Here is a 15,406-nt window from a genome sequence, read left to right as displayed (position 1 = left end):
TGTATCGCATACAGTTAAACAAAATTGATGAATTATAAATTCTTTATCTGAAAACTTAATTTATTATATATTAGTTCATACAGGATGAAATTTTACATGAGCAATGCATCAAAAACGAAATAATTTGTTCAACTTCCATATTCTTTAATAAGACATTAGTTTCACGTAATTGAGATTTCACTATAATCTTTTTCAAATAATTCAAGAAGTTTTTCTTATTGAATAATTGCAGCACTGCGTAAGCACCAATGTTCTCAGGATTCACCATCAATGGATTATAACGTAAGTATACATTTATTGTTTTTAATACAGTTTGCATTAACGTTATCTGTATTACACAAAATAATAATAAACTAGTACCGGAAAACATTTTTCACTTATTCAATATTAACACAGTGTATTAAGTATCTCTTCTGGTATGGGAACACATATCCTTCTCTAAAAACATTCACGAATTTTTCACCATAAACTCTTCCAATCGCAGAGTGTCTATATGAAATATTAAATTATTCCCGTATTTCTCAATTAATCACATGATTGATTGTATAAATACAAAAAAATAGCATCCTTGACACCAGGATGCATTAGCTCTCCCATGCACGGACTTCCAGAGAATTATGCTCAAAATATTCATGTATATTACGGGACTTAAAACTATCGGGGCCTATGCAGTCATCCTGACTCGTGATTAGTTTCATACTAAAGAGTTCGACTAACATATGCTTCCTGCAGTAGTCAGATCTTTAATATGGCGCTAATCATACCTGAAAACTACTCTGCATAAGGCGGATAATGTTTATACAAAGCATCACATAAACCTATATTTTTTACACATTGAATATCTATGTTGTTGATGTGGGCGAAAATCATTGCCGATGTATTTCCGGTATCGACACCACAGGTGATAAAACTCCAAGGTTTCCTTCGCCATTCCTATAACAATTTCAGCTTACGATGACTTCGTTCTAGTCTTCCGAAATTTCATATTTTTCCTCACTTCCCAAGATAAGCAAGTGTTTACGTTGCTTTCATAACTTTATAACTCTCCTTCATTAACCCTCAACTGGTGTAGTGAATTTTTAGTGCATAGTTAGTGACGTGATGTCCCTGCGACACCTTATTAAATATAAAAAGGAGCACAATTACTTTTGAAAGACAAGCTTGTTTTAATTATACATTGTAGCTATAGGACATAATGCACTGTAAATATAATAAAGCAATATGCATGGATATAACGTGCTCAAACCAGTCTGGTATAAGTTTTCTAATGTAAATAAAGATATTTTTTATATATGGCGACACTGACACTGATATGGAAATTATAATAAACGAACTCCTCAAAACTATTGTCAATGGAAGGCAAAGCATTTACAAATTTGTGAAATTTTTGAAGTATATACTAGTTTCGCCAACTAAGGGTTAAACGATAAACCCGGAGATTCAGGATAATCTTCCAACTTTATTTTCTTTGTGGTGGAGAAACACGTGTGCATGGGTTTTGTGGGAGCTCTTCCATTTCCCCCAATTTACTACATTCCACACAGTTATAATACATATAATCAAAGTCTCTCTTAGCCTTGGTGCATAATCGTAGGACGTTATCGAATTCACAGAGGGGAATGATTTAAAATAAAGTGCAAATAAATATGGTTCATGTGGGATTGCAAAACACTGTAAATAATGTAATGAACGCTTTTACGTAACTATTTCAGTGCAGTGCCGACTCCAAAATACTACAAAGAGTGAAGCCACATCTGCAGTGACGGCGAGGCTGGCATTTTATACTTTGAAAGCGTTCTTTAAAATTTGATGGAAGACAAATATTAACAGGAAAAATAACGATCATAATCATATATCCTGTATAATCATATCAAAGTATAGATCTTAGCTGATTTTAATTTTAAATATTTCACTCAGCAAAGAATTTTAAACTATTCAAGAAGTGGAAAACAAATCACGTTCCCAAACACCTCAACTTATTTTTTTATTTGAATTTCTCAATCGACTCCGTAAAAATCGTTTTATTACATATACATTAACATACATGCTTATTAACAGTGTAATTTGAAACTGATTCAAAGAAAACTAAGTAACACTGGAGTTTTAACTAGCTTCATTTCTCGTGTGTATGTAATACAGAATGGCCCAAAAGTAGGTATACAGACCTGCATCTATCAAGTATGGCATTTTAATTTATTAAGATAATGAATTTATTTACTTTGGTTTGTTCCGAGCTAAAGGTATAAGTGAAAATAAATTAAGAACAGGTAAGGAAGAAACTAAGTCAATACCTGTATAGATAATATAATAAGTAAATGATATAAAATGCCACGAGCCGATCAGTGCGGGACTGTATACCTACTTTTGGGCCACCCTGTATTTATTAATTTCTAAAGTACAAACATGACAATATTTTCATTGCATATTTAGATTCAAGTATACAGTCGATCGTTCCTGAAGCAAATGACTAATTCATTTACACTACAGCACCAATACAATTGACATACCGTTCAACATAGAATCTGAATTACGCCTGCTTCCACCAGGAATCGAACCCTCTTATCTCATAGTGAAGGCGCTTTTACTTACTACATATCTCTACGAGGAAGCTCCAAAATATGAATGAAATTTCCTAAGGGGTTAAGTTCCAAAGTTGGGCGTCCGTTTCCAGTAAAATTTTTAAAATTTACAGGAAAGATATGGATAATTTGTTCGTTTGTGTGTTTGATAATATATAAGTGTCTCGAAAAATCTGTTTATTTGTTATATATAAACGGCTATAAACATGGGACTATACGGCGAGCGGAGGGAACTACTTGGCGCAAGGTAACCGAACGGTTGCATTGTGGGAAAGAAACGAGCATTTATGTTATCAACATATCGAATGTACAAGGGGAATGAACTAACAGTTTTAACATTTGTGAAGTAATACGTTGATAACGAGCAAAATCTTTTAAAAGTTTGTGAAGAGCACGGATTAATGAACCTAATAACAATTGCAGAAAGTGTGCAAAGGAGATAACAGCGAAAAAACGTGCCGAAAGCGGACGCCCAATTTCGGAATAAATGCCTTCCTAAGTCTAGCAGGAACCCAATTGACTGAACTCCATGTGTAATGATAACGTTTATGTATATTTAGTATCTTTAGGTACAGGGCAACAAAAACAATAGTCCGGTACCTTATGATAACAAATCTTGTGGCCAGACTTGTTTAAACTGGTTTTACTTATGCTTTCAAGATAAATGACGAAGTCATAATTGATTTGAAATGTATTCTTAATTTCTTCAAAATGAATAATAAGTATTAAGGAAATACAAAGTTTAAAAGGACAAAAACAGTTTAATTTATTCAAATAATTATCGTCGTAAGTTTTGGTGGATACTAAGAAATTTTAAACCAACTGGGGCCAGGACCACAATATTTAATTGCATATGAGTGTTACAAACGCGATTGTTCTCCGCCTTAAAATTACCTATCCTAGATGACTTGAAAATTGACTATTCTCTACTTATTGGTATTTCATTGTTACTTATTTGAATTACAGTGTGAAACACTCCCGCATATTTGTCTGTGGTTTTACATATTTGCCTTTATAATTACATTTCAGAAGTAAATCAATTTAAGACTAGCAGCGTTCACCCCGCTTCGCTGCGGTCACCCCGGAACGCAATAAACTTTGTTACTTAGATAATTTTTACTTTTTCGCTTTCAAGTGATATGATAAAAACCATAGAAGATTGCAGTAAATCTTAACATTATATCGCCTGTCATTTATGTTAACCCGCCCCGCTTCGCTGCGGTCATCCCGGTGCTGGCATATTGTAAAAGTGTCTGTAAAAATAAGCAAATCAATTAAAAAATTTTAAACAGAAGATTCAAGCTATTTTCCGCTGTATATCGCCTGTCATTTATGTTAACCCGCCGAGTGACACGGTCATGCGGGTTGCATATAAATACGTTTATTTTTACCTATGATGAACTAATAACAAAGGATTTGTGGACACCTGAATGGTCAATTATCTCAAGACACTGGTAATTAAAAATTAAAGTGATATGATAAAAACCATCTAGGGTCCAAATCCTAACAACCCCCCAAAAATGAAAGAAATTGGTTTAGCCGTATTAGCGTGATGAGCGGACAAAAAATTGTACGTTCTCTTTTATATATATAGATTAATTCAAGAATATTTATACGTACTCAGTGGCGTAGCACACTTTTGCGGCCCCCCCGCAAAGTATAGAGAAGGGGCCCTAGTTGTAAAGCCGACAGAAGTAAGGTTGAAATTCTACTTCTTTAAATCTTTATTCATCGCAAGATTTCGGGGCCCCTATACCTCAGGGCCCCCCCGCACTGCGGGGGTTGCGGGGGCAGCTGCTACGCCACTGTACGTACTGTATGCTTGAAAAATATGATTGAAAAAAGTTACGTAAACACGTCAGGTGCAATTAAGTTCAGAAATTGTAAAATGCATTAAAAATTATTTTATTTTTTCTTTACAATAGTTTGTAACAGAGTATCGTGAATCTTCTACGAGAAGCAGAAAATTTCTCCCATAATCATCGTCTGGATCGCGCGTCAGCACAGAGCTGAGGCTCCGTCCTATTTCCTTGTCTCCCGCCTGTTGCAAGGAAGTAAGGAAGAGGAGTTTTAACTTACGGAAAAAAAGTGTTATTACATTGTACTTAATACCAGGTCTGCAGGGCCGGATTTCCCAATAGGCCCGGGCCTATGGGCGCAAGCTCCCAGCGGGCGCACTGCCGAGAGAAAAAAATTAAAAAAATATCTAGAAATGAAAATAAATAGGCATAACTTAACATATTTTTTGAATTGATTTTTAAAAATCAGGCTAATAAAGTATTCTGATTTTGAAGTTCATTGAAACAAATAATTGTTGGTAAAGTTTACCAATCTTTTGTTAATACATTAACGGTATTTTGTTAAGCCCAGAACCAAGTAAATTCCTCAAAGAAACTTGCAATGATAAAATTGCATAGTGGAGTGGTGTTTAAGCAATTAACATATAGGCCTAATATAATTTTTTAATAAAGGTTTTTAGGAAAGTAACTTTAACCAAACTAGGGGGCGGAAAAAATTATTGGGCCTAGGGGCGCCAAAATGCTAAATCCGGCCCTGCAGGTCTGCTGTGTGAACCGGATGAATGATAGAAAGAGCCAAGCCAAAACATATGACCAAAGAGTCCATGACACACGTACGTTATGTTGTAATATTTCTTATGGACTCATCAAGGTTGCAGACTCCATATTAAAATAACTAAAATTTTTGTTCGGTTCTTCCTCATTCGTATACAGAAATAAACGATCATACTTGTTTATTAAAACACGTTTTTCTTCATATTAATTGGGAAGGCATACATTACGAAGCTTCTCTTGCTTGAGTGAAATAAAAACATAGAAGAGTGATCAACAAAATCAGCAACAACCATTCTGATAATGAATGGCGATAATGATAGTGAACGAAATGGTGCAAGGAAGAAACTGGGAGGAAGTAAGAGAACCCCAAGAAAACGTCTGTCCACCACAAAACCCACTTAACGGGACCTGGGACTGAAGCAGGGACCTATGCACAAAAGATGAGCATTCTACCACTAAGCCACGCTGGCCCCATAAAAAAGTGATTCCCAATGAAAAAAAATGAAGGTTACCGTTTGAGGTGTTTCCTGTGGAAAATTTTCTCGAAAACTGTTCACGTGATTTTGTTCATATTTCATAGATATATATTTAATTCAAAATCCTATAATGTGCAATGATTTCTCATGAAAAAATCAATAAGGGGATGTTTCCTCTTAAGCTATTTTTTCCCGAACACTGTCCTTAACTCAGCCGATTTCTTCATATCTACAATATCTTTAAGCCGAATATTTCACATCTACAATATATTTAAGCCATTTCCCATTAATAATTTACAAGAAGTACAAGGTATCCAGGAAGTCCCTTTGCACTTCTACTTATTTCATTCATACATTAAAATTACTTTTAGTTGTTTGTCGAAAATATTCATATGTGCACCTCTTTTATCCCTACACAGCTTGATACGCCTCCTCGTCCTCCTACTTATCCACTTTAGCAGCTGCGGCGTCAGAAGCTGGAACTCTTCAAGCACATTTGCCCGCAGAGCATCATTGTTCACGTATCACTTCCTGACGTATTGTTTGATGATACCTCGCAGGGCATTATCTGGTGTCATGATGTTCCGACTTTGAAGTGGCTAAGGATAAGAGTCTGGTGTACTTGGAGACCCACGTCCTATCCACCGGCCAGAAAAAAAAAAAACGTTCAGATGTTCACGAACAGCAAGTGAGAAGTGGGCGGGAGCTCCATCGTATTCCATGATATAAATTTTGTGACCAACTTAAAACAGCTGTCTAGGATAGCGCGTAAAACAACTGGCTATGATAGCGCGCGAATAAAGTTACTTTCGGGAGTATTACTCTCCCGAGGAGGTCGTCGTAGATAAGTAGCCTGAGTCACGGAATCTTCAAAGAAGTACGTGTCAAAGATGTGATGTTCAGTCATTCGAGCCCAAAGCATGGCGTGCGGAGAATGTTCTCAATTTTTTGATAAAAATATGGATTTTCCTTTGCCCATATGAAGACGTTCCTATCCACGAACTTCGATAAATAACACGTTCATTAGGAAAAGAGGGCACTTTAGAGCAGGATTTGGAGGCCTCGAACAAAACATTACATGCTTCCTGTCGGCGATTTAAGTCATCGTCGGATAGTTCATCGATGGCTATTGTCTGGAATGCGTACAGGCACGCATGGAATTTCATGTGGAACTACATTGTGCTCCTTGCTATTCCAAGTTCTGCAGAACCTTTCAGGGTGAACACGTCATTGACGCACTAACTCCTGTATACTTTATTTTTAGGTTGATGGACTGCTAGAACGAGGGGCATCCAAAACATTTCCCAAGTGAGAAGCTTTCTTCTTCTATCGAACCATTCACGAAACCTATGCGCCACCTGCGGCATATTTTGTTGTTGTTCTTCCGTTCTTGGAGCGCTTGCCTAAGCGCTTCTTCAAAGTAAAATCATTGGTATCAATGATTGTTGTTCACCATACACGAAAAAGTGAGACAATGAACTGGTCAAATCTAGGAGTTTGGTTTCCTTGCTGGGACGTATTTTCTGGAAATACTTAAGTATTATAATTTTGTTCATAGTTCATGAATAAATATTCCCGTAAAAAGTGTAGATTCAATTTTAGTGCAGTGGCCCTCAGTGATGACGCCAGAGGGGGGAAGGGGATGTCCGCACCTCTGGTGGTTACTTCTGTCTCCCAAATGTATTTTAGGTAAGCAGACCATAATTTCTGGACACTGATCTCGGACGTTTTTAGAATAGGGAGGTAGTGTTTGAGAAGTAATAAACGGTAACTTTAAATGCGAAAAATGTTTTTATTCATTTCCATTACATAAAATACATTTTTACAACTGTCTTAATTAATGGATACAATTCCGTGTTTAATAGATCCAACTAAGTCTGAAACGATCAACGTAAAGATGGCTTGTTGACGAACACGTGCAAACTTGCGAATACAGAGGGGTCCAAAAAATGTACTCACTGTTTGCTAGCCTATATCTCGTGATATATTTGACTTGACGTGATAATTTTTTTTTCACTGAGAAAGGGTTTTGATATGTGTTCGAAACGACCACCAGCAGTATCTATACAACGCTCACGGTGCCAAACTGCACACCGAACTATGGTTGTTAGAGTATTTGGTGTAGTGGCAGCACGTAACTCTACGATTTTATCACGTAGCTTATTTGTTGTTGCTGGTTTTTGTCGATACACGTCATTCTTGACGGTCCCCCAGAGATAGAAGTCCAGAAATGGCAAATCAGACTGAGGTGGGTACCCAACAGTATCTCTTCGACCACCCCATGTAGAGTTTTATCGAGATACAGTATAACTTAACATCTCAATGGTAGTAAGGTGTACCTCCGTTTTGTTGCATATAAAATAGTCCATCACCAGACAAGTTTTGGAGGGCAGGCAAAATCCTTGTCTGAAGCATGTCAAGATATGCCTCACTAGTTACGGTACCCTCGAAGATGAAGAAGGGGCCAATCACACCTCGCACTGATAGACCACACCTAGTAACCTGTAATAGGTTCGCTCGTCTGTCCACAAGAGCGTGAGAATTTTCAGGAGCCCAGAAGACACAATTGTGGCGATTCACAGTACCGTTAAGTTTGAATTGCGCCTCATCAGTCCACACAAACTTCCCTGCAAATTCCTCATTCTCGCCAACCATGTACTGAAACAATGCTCCATGTACTGAAACCCTTTACAATGCTCCATTATTCGATCTGGGTCGTTCTCGTTTGTTGCGTGTAGCAGTCTTGAAATGTACACTTTCCACTTTGCCCTCTTCAGATTGAGTCTTACAGTTTACCGGCTCAACCTACTTTCTAGCGCATTCTTGGTTCAGACTTTTGAGGTGGTTTGGTGAACTGTTACAACACCACAGAACTGGATGCTGGGCTTGTAGTTGTTCGTGGTTGGCCGAATCTTTCCTTCTGCATATCTTTTAAGTGTTCCATCGGCTTCGAATTTATCGCGAATGCGGGTAATTGTTCGACGTGTTGGTGGCTGTTTCAAATTCACTGTGCTAATGACGTTGTACTTCGTGAATTTTCACGTGCTTCCAGTAATTTCAGTACAGCCTTGCGCTCAACAAACGATAAGCGAACATCAGCCAGGAAAGTCATTTATGGGGCAGGGAGGGAAAACTGCCCCTTGAATTTGAGACACATAGATTTTGTCAATAGAATAGTAGCAAATCAGTGAAAACCGCGAAATTTTACTTATATCAAGGGGTTTTCCTCCCACCCAAGCAAAATCTGAAATGACGCTCTTGACCTCAGTCATTGTTGCTACTCGACTGTCTTCTGCTGCAGTGGCTAATATGACTGCCTCGTTCTACCACCAACCATCTGTACATGCGCGGCATAAATTACCAGCTCTTCTTAACATGACCAATTTAATACCTTACATCAGGGGTAAAAGTGGATCAGAAAAGGTAGAGGACGCATGACGTCACTCTGCCCCCTTGCCTATCTTTGCCCATTGTAATTTTTATACGAAGTGGGGGATGCCATAGATATTTTATGAAAGTGAGGGGATGACGTTCCCCGTGTTCCCCTTCACATTTACTCCTACCTTACCGGTACATCACATTTATAATGGTTGAGGATTCGATTTCCGTTCGTCGGGTACAGCTATTTATTACGAGTCCTGAGTTCGATCCCTTATGTCCCTGTTCGCGAGGGAGCCAATTTATGTTATAGGCGTACGATTGATATATGTTCCTGTGGGGAGAGGCCAATTTATAACAGTTTAGGTTCAAATCCTGTTAGTACCTGGCAATCAGCAGTTATCTAACGAAATGTTAGTCGTAGCGTTGTTGAGAGATACCAACAAGGCTGATTGCCATTTGACTAAATGATTCGAAGCAATTCGAGTTGTACGAGGACTAATTTTAATTCATTGAAATGAAGAGCATGTTAAATGTTTTCATGAGTTATAATATAAATGTTGGCATAGAATTAGAGAACCTCTAACACATTTTCTATCCCCACACTAACTGGGAGTTTGTGTCCCACATGAAGCAGAAGCAGCAGTCCACGCTGCTCGTATGTACTAGTCTTTACCACACCAGCAGGTGTGACAGGACATGCTGCCTTATTGTTATTTGTGTACGTGTTGTTTTTGCGAATTTTACGTTTCGCTCACTTTGAGCGGTGTGACTGAGCGCTTTGCTCAGTAACCTTTTAAACACTACTGTTGTTTAAATTTTATTGGCAACATTGTTAACACATGATCAGGGAGCAGCAGGTTAAATTGAGAGCAAGAGGAGCAGGTTGCAGGTAAACATAAAAGAAGAGAAATGCAGTGTAATAAAAACAAGTGGAAAAATATAAAGAAAAAAATAAAATAAAACTGCAACTATTAAAAAGTATTTGTAGGTGAATTAATAGAACAAAAAATGTTTAAAAACTTGTTTTGTTTTGTGTTAACCTATTAGTCAAGGTAAAAAACTAACAAGTAAGCCGTATTCGTGAAGAAGCCAGCCACTGCAAGTAAACATCGCATGTCACGTACTAACGTCAACAAAAAGAATTAAAACAAGTGCTATTTGTATACGGTATACGACACATTAAAACATGCTTTGCACTTGTAACCTTATAAAATTCTTTTAATATTACCGTAATAACATATGCGCATATAAAAAGTAAATCTACAATATTAATACATTATTTATGTAAGCCAATATAATATTATTCATTTCAAATACCTCATTCATAATCTAATTTATTTTATTAAATACTGCATATCAATGCTACAAAAAGTAAATATAAAATTTCTTGCGTCAGTTAATATTAATAAAAATAAATAATTTATAAACACTCTAAAAAATCAATAAATATAAAACATCGTGCATATAATAAGCGCACAATATAAACGCATTCCTTTATATTAAATTATTTTAGTTATAAGCTCAAGTTTAAAACATATATACATAAAAAGCGCTTAAAACAAAATCAATCTATATTTAATATAAGCCTATATAATAACAAAATATTACTTCAATTTATAACTATAAAAATATCCAACAACCACAGTAGTACTATAACATCGTTACGTAACTGCATTATTTCTGGAAACTGTGTTAGCTAACATATTTATTTGTAAAAAATGTTTAAAGTATTAGTACTAAGTTAAATTCAGTTTAAATAAAAGTTCGCCGGTCGCGACTATCAAGTGTCAGTCAGTTAATCGCTTTGCATTCAAATTAGTATTTCACTAGTAATTCATTTATTCAGGCAAAAACAAAACTGAAAATAAAAACAATTATACCAAGCGGCAAATATAATATAATAATTTAATGCACCCGTAAAAAAAATAATTAAAAATAAAAATAAATAATAAATATAAAAATAAATAAAAAATCAAGCTTTTCTAAAACAATTCTTTTTGGACTTATAAAATAACATAATTTGCTATTGTCGTCTGGACTTTCATTTTTTCTAAAAAAACTAAATAATAAAAAAACCTTATTGCATGTATTATTATTATTTTTGTTGTATATAGTATTTTGTATGTTTCCTTGTTTGATATATCTTATTTCTTTTAATTACTTGTCAATCTTAGTTTTATATTAAACGGTATCAATAATTAAAGTAAGTAACGTTATCAAATCATTATTAAAGCAACTGTTTACGTTAAAATATTGTTCGTTTGTGGTTAGCATTATCTGTTGTGTATATAAATACTATTTTGTAATAAAATATGGTATTATAAAAACAAATATAGTAAATAAATACATGTAGTTTTTAGCAAGTTTACGCAATTGTATTCTAAAAATTCTAAGTCTAGATTGCATCATCTCTCTACGTCCACGCTACGTCTTACAACTTCATAAATATCAGTGTAAAAATTTATATTAAAGGCTCAAATGGTAAATTATCAATTACAAACCAAAAGTGTTATAATATTAATATTAATATTCTTATTTAAATTCACTATTTCTTAATTCACTGTTTTCAAAGCGTGCGCTCCTGCTACCGAAATTCCAAATAACGGGAGGTTGTTAAAATTTTGTTTCATATTTTAACCACTAATATCCTCCACCGTTACCGTCACCGTCACATTTTAGATTATGAGACTTAGACGCTTGTGAAGAATAGTGGCAATCAAGAGTGTAAATTTCGTTACCGTTAGTTGTGTAGTATACTTCGTCGTAAAAAAAAATAAACATGGGTGAAAATCGGCGTAATCGACAAAAAGACAGTGCAAATGCAAGCGAATCCTGTGATGCGGCCATGTCAGACTCAGATCAAGTAGTGTATTGTGAGGATTCAGCTAGAGATAAGTATCATGTACAATGTTGTCTGTGTAATCGCTGGTATCACCGCGTGTATAGTCAAATAACAAAAAAAAAAAAAAATAAAATGCTCAAAATAAACTCGAGGATGATGCACCTATTAAAGCATTATGAAAGTGCAAACAGTGCAAACCACGTAAGGTAATGGAGATGGGAGAACGAAGTTTGTCTTTGGATGCAATGGAACAAATGCTTATCCAAATGTTTAAGAAGTATAATGAAAAGGAACAATGCAAGTTGAGATCGAAGATTAAGGAAGATTTTCAAATTGAGATAAAGGTCATTCAGGAGGATTTACGGGATAGTAAAGAGCAATTGAAGAACAAGATTAAAGAAGTTAGCAAAAAGTGTAACAGGACAAGCGCCGTGTTAACTCAACAGGTAAATGAATTGTCACAAAAGATGGATGGAACTTAGCAGGAGATTCAAAATTTGAAAAATACTGTCTGTAAACTCGAGGAAGTGGCAATGCTAACAGAGAAAAAGGTGAGTCAGCAATTTAAAAAAGTAAATAAAAAAATCGATCAGGTATCGAAGAGCTGTGTTACAGGTATGGCACAATGTCAGGACAGGATGCAGGATGAGATTGCGGATGTGAAGCATGAGGTGTTGCAGATGACTACCGCACAGATAGAAGATCGTTTGGCCAAAGAAGAGTTAAAAGTCCTACAGAAGACCGATGAATGTAAAAAGGTGATAAAAGAGGTTTCTGCAAAAGTAATTAGAGCCAACGCGGTAATAAATAATCAACTGCAAGACTGTCGCGCGGAAGTGAGTCAGTCGAAGGCTGTCATGTGGCAAAACACTTCGGAACTGTGGAAAGTACAAGAAAAGTTGGCTTGTCAGGAGGTAGCAATCGCGTCACTTCAACAAAGGATAAAGGAGGAATGGCAAAAACATAGTTCAGGTGTAAAAAAAAAAACAAAAGTGAAGCGGCCATACTATCCTGCTCAATCTCCAAGCTTAGATGGAAGGCGCAATAAAAGTAATTCCAGTGGTACCTGCTGTGGAAAAAGTGCTCTCAATAGTACGGCGGCTTCTCGGAGCAAGAAACCTGAGGTGCACCCAAGTTATCGGAGAAGACGAAGGAAACGGATCAAGACCAGTTCGTCTGATAAGAGCGGGTATTCAGAAAATGGATGGTCCCCGAAAACAGAAAGAAAAAGGAACCAACAAAGAAGACAGCTTTCTTCTAATGGCAACGAGAATGAAAACGCCAAAAGACTAACAAACCGTCGCAAAGCCTATTCGGAAGCAGCTCAGGACTATAGGGAGGAAATGGAAAAAAAAGAAGACAAAAAAAAACTAAAATTGCGATTGACGGATATAAAATCGTTCACGCACTATCCACCAAAGAGAGGTGACTTGTCAGCTCAAACATTTATCATACAGTTTAAACGAGAGTGTACTCTAATGGGTGTGCGACCTAGTCAGGCGCTTAAGGTATTACCGTTTGTACTAAGAGACGCAGTGCTGTCATGGTATTATTCAAATGTGAATAAGTTCCTCACGTATGCCGACTTCAAGCAAATGTTCTTAAGGCATTATCATTCAAAAAATGTGACATGTGCTAAGCTAACGCGCCTTAAAACTGTGCCATTCAACCCTAAGGTTGACGGGAGTGTTGAACGTTTTGTTACGAATCGATTTTGTCAAATTAGGAACTTGGATTCACAGAGCAGTGAAGTCCAGATTTGCAACACTATCATAACTTTGCTACCAGTTCAGTATCAGAGACAGTTGGTTTCAACACGAGGTCAGGAGTTAGCAGAAATTCTTGAAACAGTCCGACGACTTGAACTGATTCATGACACATGGGAAGCAAGACGAAAGACAAGTAAAGATGGTGCTAAAAGATGGAAAGACGGTGAAAAGTTGATCACTCGTAAAGCTAAAGTAGGAGCTATATCGAAAGATCAGGAAGTTAACAAGACAAAGCCTGTAAACCCAAAAGAAGAATCACCTTACGAGGGACAAGATGGTGCAAAAGGACGCAGGAACTATCGACGCGGCAGACGAGGTAGTCGTGCACGTCCTTGGAGGGAAAGTAGACGGCCAGGAAGGAAATTGCACACACACAAAAAATATAAAAGAGATGACCCGAAATCCTCCCAAGAGGATATTCAACACCGTTGGGATCCTCGAGGAAGTCCAAATTCAAAAAACTAAATAAAGTATCCACCTCGCGGGTCGGAGGTAAGTACGATTTGTGTTGTAAAAAGACCCATGAGAAAAGTGTAAGTGAGGATATACCTAAGGAAGTGTATAGTGGTGTATATAGTCCTTTATGTGTACGTGAGTTTAAGTGTAAGAATGAGATAAATATTTTTCGAATTAAATTTCAATGTATAGCTGGACAAGAGTGGGAGTATAACACAGATTGTGAGAATATTGATGACGTGAAGACTGACTTTAAACGAATAAAAGATTGGTCTGGTATCATACGAGTGAGTGTGTTGGATGAAGTTATACAAGCACTTGTTGATAGCGGTGCTGAGGTGACGTTGTGTAGTTTAGAGTTATGGAAAAAGGTTACAAAGATTATATCACGTCCGAAATTGAAACCAGCACCCCACGTAGTTCTTGTCGATTATAGTGGAACCAGGAAGAAAATGGTGAAAGGAAAAGTATATCTTCCTGTGACAATTCAGGAAATACAGACGGATGTTCGAGCTTTTGTGGTCAACGGGGTCAACCAAGATCTTCTACTAGGTCGTGATTACATGAGCAAGTTTCAAGTCAAAATGAATTTTGGAAATGGCATGGTAACCATTCAAACTGGAAAACAAAAAGTCGTAGTACCCATGGTCCAAGCAAAGGAGGAAAAAAATACGTGTAATAATATGATTAATGAGTTGAGTGTAAATGACCACCTTCCTGGAAACGTCGTAAAAAAATGGAGTAAATGCAAATGCCATCCAAAGGAAGAATGCAGCTCACAGGTATGTGGATGCGATCATGAAGATCTAAAAGAAGTTTTAAATCAGTGAAACAGCGTATTAATGCAACAAAAAGATTCGTATAATAAAGCTAGGTCAAGGCAAAAAGAAGATTGCAACCTGAAAAAAATTACGCTGGCACAAATAAAGGATCAAGCTCTTGTGAAATCTTTGTATGACCCGGTGGTTCAGAAAATTCAATGTTCGGCTTGCTGTCCAAAGAGAGTGGAAGTCATGGAAGTGAGGGAAAAAGCAACTAAAAAGAGTCTGTACGCTACCCTAAAAGAAGTAACAAAAGTGGTAAAAAAAACTCCTATTGCTCCGGAACACAAAAAAATGTTGTTCAATGTGCTGATAAAAAAAAAGTTTTCGCCCATTTCCCAGGAAAATGTAACAAGTTTAAGTATACAATCCAGGTTACCACTGAAGATCCAATTATAAAACGACCTTACCCAATTCCACTGTGTTATCGAGATAAGGCGAGGGAGCAGATCCAAAAATGGTTGCGTCAAGGTATCATTGAGCCTGCAGTGTCAAAACATCATCATCCC

This window comes from Thermobia domestica, chromosome 11 (assembly GCF_964235325.1).
Source record: "Thermobia domestica chromosome 11, izTheDome1.hap1.1, whole genome shotgun sequence".
In the NCBI taxonomy this organism is placed as follows: domain Eukaryota; kingdom Metazoa; phylum Arthropoda; class Insecta; order Zygentoma; family Lepismatidae; genus Thermobia; species Thermobia domestica.
The sequence above is the reverse complement of the archived record's forward strand: the minus strand, read 5'-3'. Positions refer to the sequence as shown.